Below are 10,000 nucleotides of genomic sequence, written 5' to 3' on the forward strand. Positions count from 1 at the left end.
AGATAACATCCAACACACTACAATCCTTTGAGGGTTTTAGGGCATCGTCCCGATACCCTAGCTATGCACAACATTGGCTCAGTAACCCGTACTGGTGTCTAAGGTACGACTAGATACTCAACTTGCACCTTGTGACAGTGTTTAGAACACGTTTCTATACATTTTTCATTTTTGTGTCACGACACCATACCCTCTTACTATAGCCAACGAACAACATCACCTTACCACAAGTGACCATTTTTATCCGTCCCTACATTAAACGACTTTGACACATTTTTCTCCTATACCTCCATACAAGTCTGAGGGCCGGGTGAATTTTCGCTTTTTACCTTTGGACATGTCGGTCACCCTTACTTTTCCCCATACATATGAGCCAAGCAGAGGCTCATTTACCCGAACTGGTGTCTAAGGTACGACTAGATACTCGATTTGCACCTTGTGACAGTGTTTAGAACACGTTCCCATACATTTTTCATTTTTGTGTCACGACACCATACCCTCTTACTATAGCCAATGAACAACATCACTTTACCACAAGTGACCATTTTTATCCATCCCAAAATTAAACGACCTCGGAATTTTTTTCTCCTACATCGCCATACAACTTTGAGGGTCGGGTGACTTTTGCTATTTACCGTCGGAGTTCACTTTTCATGCTTAAAAATGCATCCTGACACAGTTTTACTCAAAGTTAGAGTCAAAAAAATTTTTGTCAAAAAATCTTCCGTCGGTCATACCGGTACCCATGTCTCATAACTTGTACCAAGTTGTGAAGGGTAAATTTTGACAAAAATCCAAAAAAATCATTAAAAAGTCGCTATTGCTTATTGCATTCAGCATCGTTAGACGACTCTTATATGCCTTGGATGACCACTGTCTGATGATTATTTTAGATTTTATGCCAAAATTTTGATTTCGTGTCTTACGTCCCTACATTAGACGACCTTGGATTTTCTTCTCCCACACCGCCATACAACTTTGATGGTCGGGTGACTTTTGCTATTTACTGTCGGAGATCACTTTTCATGATTAATAATGCATCCTGAGACCGTTTTACTCAAAGTTAGAGCAAAAAAATTTTTTGTCCAAAAATCTTCCGTCGGTCATACCGGTACCCATGTCCTATAACTTGTACCAAGTTGTGAAGGGTAAATTTTGACAAAAATCCAAAAAAATCATTAAAAAGTCGCTATTGCTTATTGCATTCAGCATCGTTAGACAACTCTTATATGCCTTGGATGACCACTGTCTGATGATTATTTTAGCTTTTATGCCAAAATTTTGATTTCGTGTCTTACGTCCCTACATTAGACGACCTTGGATTTTCGTCTCCTGCACCGCCATGCAACTTTGATGGTCGGGTAACTTTCGCTATTTACTGTCGGAGATCACTTTTCATGCTTAAAAATGCATCCTGACACCGTTTTACTCAAAGTTAGAGCAAAAAAATTTTTTGTCCAAAAATCTTCCGTCGGTCATACCGGTACCCATGTCCTATAACTTGTACCAAGTTGTGAAGGGTAAATTTTGACAAAAATCCAAAAAAATCATTAAAAAGTCGCTATTGCTTATTGCATTCAGCATCGTTAGACAACTCTTATATGCCTTGGATGACCACTGTCTGATGATTATTTTAGCTTTTATGCCAAAATTTTGATTTCGTGTCTTACGTCCCTACATTAGACGACCTTGGATTTTCGTCTCCTGCACCGCCATGCAACTTTGATGGTCGGGTAACTTTCGCTATTTACTGTCGGAGATCACTTTTCATGCTTAAAAATGCATCCTGACACCGTTTTACTCAAAGTTAGAGCAAAAAAATTTTTTGTCCAAAAATCTTCCGTCGGTCATACCGGTACCCATGTCCTATAACTTGTACCAAGTTGTGAAGGGTAAATTTTGACAAAAATCCAAAAAAATCATTAAAAAGTCGCTATTGCTTATTGCATTCAGCATCGTTAGACAACTCTTATATGCCTTGGATGACCACTGTCTGATGATTATTTTAGCTTTTATGCCAAAATTTTGATTTCGTGTCTTACGTCCCTACATTAGACGACCTTGGATTTTCGTCTCCTGCACCGCCATGCAACTTTGATGGTCGGGTAACTTTCGCTATTTACTGTCGGAGATCACTTTTCATGATTAATAATGCATCCTGAGACCGTTTTACTCAAAGTTAGAGCAAAAAAATTTTTTGTCAAAAAATCTTCCGTCGGTCATACCGATACCCATGTCCTATAACTTGTACCAAGTTGTGAAGGGTAAATTTTGACAAAAATCCAAAAAAATCATTAAAAAGTCGCTATTGCTTATTGCATTCAGCATCGTTAGACAACTCTTATATGCCTTGGATGACCACTGTCTGATGATTATTTTAGCTTTTATGCCAAAATTTTGATTTCGTGTCTTACGTCCCTACATTAGACGACCTTGGATTTTCGTCTCCTGCACCGCCATGCAACTTTGATGGCCGGGTAACTTTCGCTATTTACTGTCGGAGATCACTTTTCATGCTTAAAAATGCATCCTGACACCGTTTTACTCAAAGTTAGAGCAAAAAAATTTTTTGTCCAAAAATCTTCCGTCGGTCATACCGGTACCCATGTCCTATAACTTGTACCAAGTTGTGAAGGGTAAATTTTGACAAAAATCCAAAAAAATCATTAAAAAGTCGCTATTGCTTATTGCATTCAGCATCGTTAGACGACTCTAATATGCCTTGGATGACCACTGTCTGATGATTATTTTAGATTTTATGCCAAAATTTTGATTTCGTGTCTTACGTCCCTACATTAGACGACCTTGGATTTTCGTCGCCTGCACCGCCATGCAACTTTGATGGTCGGGTGACTTTTGCTATTTACCGTCGGAGATCACTTTTCATGATTAAGAATGCATCCTGAGACCGTTTTACTCAAAGTTAGAGCAAAAAAATTTTTTGTCCAAAAATCTTCCGTCGGTCATACCGGTACCCATGTCCTATGACTTGTACCAAGTTGTGAAGGGTACATTTTGACAAAAATCCAAAAAAATCTTTAAAAAGTCGCTATTGCTTATTGCATTCAGCATCGTTAGACGACTCTTATATGCCTTGGATGACCACTGTCTGATGATTATTTTAGATTTTATGCCAAAATTTTGATTTCGTGTCTTACGTCCCTAAATTAAACGACCTTGGATTTTCTTCTCCTACACCGCCATACAACTTTGATGGTCGGTTGACTTTTGCTATTTACTGTCGGTGTTCACTTTTCGTGGTTAAATATGTATTCTGAGACAGTTTTACTCAAAGTTAGAGAAAAAAATTTTCTTCTCAATAAATCCCCCGAAACCAATGTCTTATACATTGAACCAGGTTATGAGGCGCACCTGTGTGTGAAGAGTTCTTCGTGTGGTTTATAGACATTTCAGGCACTTGGTATATAGTTTTGGTTTGTGCCCAAGTCCCGTACTTAGAGATATTTTTGGTTTCGGACCAACCAATTCGACTTGCCTTCATCTCTTGTTAGGTTTATAATATCAATACTCGAACTTATATGCATGTTCAGGGACATCATATTAACTTTCGGTTTGCGCACAAGTCCCGAACTTAGTGATATTTTTGGTTTTGGACCAACCAATTCGACTTGCCTTCATCTCTTGTTAGGTTTATAATATCAATACTCGAACTTATATGCATGTTCAGGGACATCATATTCACTTTCGGTTTGTACCCAAGTCCCGAACTTAGTGATATTTTTGGTTTCTTATCAACCAATTCGACTTGCCTTCATCTCTTGTTAGGTTTATAATATCAATACTCGAACTTATATGCATGTTCAGGGACATCATTTTAACTTTCGGTTTGTACCCAAGTCCCGAACTTAGTGATATTTTTGGTTTTGGACCAACCAATTCGACTTGCCTTCATCTCTTGTTAGGTTTATAATATCAATACTCGAACTTATATGCATGTTCAGGGACATCATATTAACTTTCGGTTTGTACCCAAGTCCCGAACTTAGAGATATTTTTGGTTTTGGACCAACCAATTCGACTTGCCTTCATCTCTTGTTAGGTTTATAATATCAATACTCGAACTTATATGCATGTTCAGGGACATCATTTTAACTTTCGGTTTGCACCCAAGTCCCGAACTTAGTGATATTTTTGGTTTCTTATCAACCAATTCGACTGCCTTCATCTCTTGTTAGGTTTATAATATCAATACTCGAACTTATATGCATGTTCAGGGACATCATTTTAACTTTCGGTTTGCGCACAAGTCCCGAACTTAGTGATATTTTTGGTTTCTTACCAACCAATTCGACTTGCCTTCATCTCTTGTTAGGTTTATTATATCAATACTCGAACTTATATGCATGTTCAGGGACATCATTTTAACTTTCGGTTTGTACCCAAGTCCCGAACTTAGTGATATTTTTGGTTTCTCACCAACCAATTCGACTTGCCTTCATCTCTTGTTAGGTTATCAAAATTTTTAATGCAATTGCATGTATTTTGTGAGCTTATGGGTGAGGGATTTATGTACCGGACTTAGAGAAATTTTTGAAGTCCAAACATTCAATTTGGACTCCATACTCCATTGCTCCTCTAAGAGGTACCTAGTACCCCGTAGCGAAGCAACCGTCACGTTTGAACTTTCCACTAGGAGGTGCAGCCATCACTCGACATGTTAATCATTATCACCCCATACTACTCTCTATATCCGGATACGGCGCTAACCCGATTGCTTGCCCCGACAGCAATCGACCCACTCGTAAGCGGGTTACCCGTAGGTAAGTCAACGATGCGTATTGCCCCCTTCAAGCAAACCGATCATCACTCCGTGGAGGAGTAATGACGGACCCGTACCGGTATCAACTGCATATGATCAACATTCTTATGAACCCACACACTCTTCGCTTATATGCTCAGTAACATTTCAATTCTCTCTCTGTCTTTCGTTTTCCAACTCATTCATCGTGCATACTGAACACACCCGGAAAGGTGCGACAGTACACACGAATACACCACCAAGCATGGGTCGCCTGAGAGGATCGATGCGAACGCATCTCTACAACTCGCAGCTCCCAGCCTGAAGTCCCGTCGTTTGCGGGCGGTCGGTAGGCATCGAAACTAGTCAAGTCCACGGTCGGCGAGGTCAGCTGCCACCAGTGTTCCCTATGGTCAGGTACTAACACGTGCGGTGCTACCCTGCGCGATGCGGCCAAGTCTAGAAGCGGGGATGAGGCGCCAGGCTGCGAGGCAGCGCCAGCGTATCTCGGAGGGTTGTTAGGCCCGCTAGCTTACGATTGCCTATGGGGGTTTGAAGCGCTATCAGCTCGGATTGGTTACGACCTTAGAGGCGTTCAGGCATAATCCAGCGGACGTAGCGTCATACCAAAGTCCGGTCGAACTAGTATTGAGCCAGTGGTCCGTACCTGTGGTTCCTCTCGTACTGCACAGGAATTCCGTTAAGATAGCACAAATGCACACACCAGTAGGGTAAAACTAACCTGTCTCACGACGGTCTAAACCCAGCTCACGTTCCCTTGAAAGGGTGAACAATCCTACGCTTTGGGAATTTTGCTTCACAATGATAGGAAGAGCCGACATCGAAGGATCAAAAAGTCACGTCGCTATGAACGCTTGGCGACCACAAGCCAGTTATCCCTGTAGTGGCGTTTGACATCTCGAGGCGAACGGACGTGCTCCCGTACAGCTCCGCGTTGGCGACAAAAATTTGGTGTAAAAAGTGATAAATGCGTGTGAATTCCAGCGATAAACGATAAAAGACGTTGCTTTAAGTGTTTGCAAAGCGAAAGAACGCTATTGGAACACGATTTAGTGAGGCAAACAAGTGCGCAAAGTGCCCCCATACACTTTGTATGGGGAACCTCAAAGCCTCAAAACGGCAAAAGTGAGCGAAAAAATCGCAAAAAAGTGGACGCTAGTGCGCATAAGTGCGATTAAATTCGTTTTCCAGCACCGGAGAGTGGATTTCTTGTGAAAAAAGGCGGAAAACAACCAGTGAACCGGCGAGTGAAAAGCGCGCATCGAGTGGCGTCGTGTGTGTCGTGGCGTGTGTATGTGCGTCATCCATCACACGAAGCGTTTATAGCCGAGACACCGACCAGCGCCATCTCTTGCATTTCGTGGGAGCTTTCGCTGGTGGCGCCACCCGCGGACAGTAGTGGAACCACACATCCAAGACACGCACCACCTCTCCCTGACGACAGCAGCACCACCAGCGGCCGGTGACGGCACTGCTTAGTCGGGACACCCAAGGCGTTACGGGGCGTTACGGTCCCAAAAGTGCGGATTGCATAGTTCTCCGGCGCTTATCGCACAGGGACCGGGAACGGTGAAACGGGAGACTTCAACGCGACGGCAGACCACTAACCGGATTTTCGAACGGATTTTGGAAACAACCACGGAAATTTCGATGGAGGGGCGGGTGCTACGCTCCGGTTCGCGAATGAGGTCCACTCCCGGGGGATGGTCGGCCAACCCTTCCCCACCTCCTTCCCCAGTGTCACCACGGTCGGAGGGATCAGTGGAGGCAGTAGTATTGTCGGAGGACGAAGAGGACGCTGAGTTCTCCGATGCCTTCGTCCTGGAGCAGACGGTGGTGGCGTTGGAGGCAGCGGTACCGGAGGCACCTGCACCTACGCCAGCATCTACATCGGCGAACCCTGAGGGCGAGGATACGTCCGTGTTGGCGCTTCAGCACAAGATGCTGGAAAGCCTGGTGAAGCAGGTGGAGACGCTGACAGAACAGCTGCGTCTCAGCCGAGAGCGCGAGGTGGCTCTGCAATGCACGCTGGAGGCACTGCAGGAGGGCATGCGCTCTCTGACTGCTCTGCATGCGTCGGTGCAGCCTGGTGGCCAGGGCAGCGCTCGTACAAAGCGCAGCCGCAATCAGCGTAGCCAGGCTAAGCGGAGGTCGCAGCAGCAGCGGCAGCAGCAGCAGCAGCAGCAGCAGCAGCAGCAACAGCAGCAGCAGCAGCAGCAGCAGCAGCAGCAGCAGCAGCAGCAGCAGCAGCAGCAGCAGCAGCAGCAGCAGCAGCAGCAGCAGCAGCAGCAGCAGCAGCAGTGTAGCCAGCAGCAGCAGCAGCCGCAGCAGCAGCAGCAGCAGCAGCAGCAGCAGTGTAGCCAGCAGCAGCAGCAGCAGCAGCAGCAGCAGCAGCAGCGCCAGCAGCAGCAGCAGCAGCAGCAGCAGCAGCCACAGCAACAGCTGCTCTGGACGACGGTGGTGAAAGGCCGCTCGTCCAAGCGGCAATGCCACCTGCCGCAGCAGCAGCAGCAGCAGCAACAGCAGCAGCGAGGCGAACGTTACGTGCCACCGCAGCTTCGCACATTGCAGCAGCAGCAGCAGCAGCGTCAGCAGCAGCAGCAGCAGCAGCGTCAGCAGCAGCCGAAGACTACGTCAGGACCGTCGATTCGGCAAGCGCGAAGCCGTCCCGACGCCATCGAGGTGACCCCAGGGGAGGGACAGACCTGGACAGAGGTCTACCGGGCCGTGCGCTCGTCGGCAGAGTTGGCCCACCTCAGCGAGGTCCTGGGAGTCGGACGACGAACTACCCGCTCGCGACTTGTGATGGACCTGCCGGAGGGGGCGAACTCGGGGGAGATCTTCTCCGCCGTAAAGGCGTTCTGCGACGCAGCGACCCCCGCGATTCGCTGTCGATTGATCACAGAAAGGGCTGCACTTCGCGTTGATTATATCGACCCTTTAGCGCTGGCGACAGAGGTGGCGGAGGCACTTTCGGCCCTTGCAGGCGAGACCATCTGCGAGGAGGAGGTGCGCCTGATGGAGAACTACAACGGGACGCAGGTGGCGCGCGTTCGGGTGCCGGAGAGGATGGCAGAGAAGCTGGTGGGCAAGCGCGTCAAGGTGAGCTTCACCTTGTGCCCGGTCAGCCGAGTACTGCAGACGACCGAACGGCAGCCGAGATGCTTCCGTTGTCTGGAGATCGGCCACCGGAGGGCGAAGTGCAGGAGCGAGGCCGACCGCACGGACGCCTGCATTCGCTGCGGGAAGCCGGGTCATCGGGCGATGCACTGCCAGGAGGATCCGTGTTGCGCCAGGTGCAAGGGTCCTCACCCGGTGGGCCATCCGACCTGCCGGCAACACTGAAGGTCCTACAGATCAACCTTGGGCGGAGCCGGTCAGCACAGGACCTGATGCTGCAGACGGCTAGGGAGCTTGGAGTGCAGGTCGTGCTTGCTTGCGAGCTCTACCGGCCACCAAGATCCAACCCGAGATGGGCATATGATGAAGCGGAAAGCGTAGCGGTGATTGCCACTGGCTCCTTCCCCATCCAGCGACTATGGGGATCGTCGTCGCCAGGGCTAGTTGTAGCCACCATTGCAGGCATAACATTCGCCAGCTGCTACGCTTCGCCCAACAACACCAGCGGGGCCGACTTTGTCAGCTACCTTGAGGCGGTGGAGATGTCGCTGATCGGACACGCGACGGTAGTCCTTGCCGGGGACTTTAACGCGTGGAGCCAGGACTGGGGTAGTGCCCGTACGTCACGGAGGGGAGAAGACCTGAAGAGCGTCGTAGACCATTTGGGGCTCCGGACGCTTAACAGCGGTAACGTACCCACGTTCAAGGGTAACGGCGTGGCACGACCAAGCATAGTGGATGTAACCTTCTCCAGCCACACTATTGCGCGCCCCGATTCCTGGCGGGTAAGTCCGCGGTTCTCCGACAGCGACCACTCCTACCTGGAGTTTCAGGTGGGTCTTCCGGGAGATGGCATGCAACACCACCGTAGGCAACGACATCAGCCGCCGAACAACAACATCGGCACGGCCAGGCATGCCGGTACCCGGTGGAAAACTGCGCAGTTTGATAGCTCCTGCTTCGCCACCGCCCTTTCCATTGGACGGTTCGAGCTGGCGCAGACACCGGAAGACCTGGTCGGCGGGCTTACTGCAGCGTGCGACGGCACAATGGAGCGGGTGCATGGGGCGACCTTCCACCAAGCGCCGAGGATGTACTGGTGGACACCCGAGATCGACCGGCTGAGGGAGGAGTGCGAAGCTGCAGAACGGCGACGTCGCAGCGCCCCGCCTGATGAGCGCCTCGCGCTGACCGCCCAGCTCCTGAGCTCGCGGAGGATGCTGGCGAGCGAGATCCAGCGCAGCAAGGATCGCTGCATGCAGGAGCTCATTTACGGGGTGGAGAACGATGTATTCGGGCTCGGGTACAAGGTGGTGCTGGCCAAGCTGCGCAGTCGCGCACCACCTGAAACCGACCGAGCAGTACTCCAGCCGATCGTTGACGCACTTTTCCCGACGCACCCTCCGTTCGATTGGCCTACCATCGCAGCCGAGGGCGACACGGAGGAGGTCCGGCCGGTTACGCAGGACGAGGTGTTGGCCGTTGCAGCCAGGATGGCATCGTCCAAGGCGCCAGGACTCGACGGCATCCCCAACGCGGCGGTGAAGACCGCGATCCGAGAGCACCCGGAGGTCTTCACCCGGGTGTTCAACGACCTGTTGCGGCGGGGAGAGTTTCCGACGTCATGGAAGGCGGCGCGGCTGGTGCTAATCCCGAAGCCAGGCAAACCCCCTGGCGAGCCATCGTCGTGGCGGCCGCTGCTGATGCTGGGTGCAGTCCCGAAGGTATTCGAGCGGATTATCCTCGACCGCCTGAACGAGCACCTGGAGGACAGCAGTGCACCCCGCTTGTCGCCCGAGCAGTATGGCTTTCGCCGCGGACGATCGACGGTGCAGGCCATCCAGCGGGTCGTCGAGCGAGGCCTGTACGCGAGGACGTTCCACCGCACCAATGGCAGAGACCCTCGCTGCCTGATGGTGGCATCTCTGGACGTGCGGAACGCCTTTAACTCGGCCAGCTGGACGGCGATTGCAGCAGCTCTCCAGCGGATGAGCGTACCGTCAGCGCTCCAGCGAGTCTTGCGCAGCTACTTCTCGGGACGGGAGCTGCTTTTCGAGACCGCCGAGGGACCAGTTCGCAGGACAGTCACGGCAGGCGTAC

The sequence above is a fragment of the Anopheles maculipalpis genome, assembly GCF_943734695.1.
Source record: "Anopheles maculipalpis chromosome X unlocalized genomic scaffold, idAnoMacuDA_375_x X_unloc_1, whole genome shotgun sequence".
NCBI classification, from domain to species: Eukaryota; Metazoa; Arthropoda; class Insecta; order Diptera; family Culicidae; genus Anopheles; species Anopheles maculipalpis.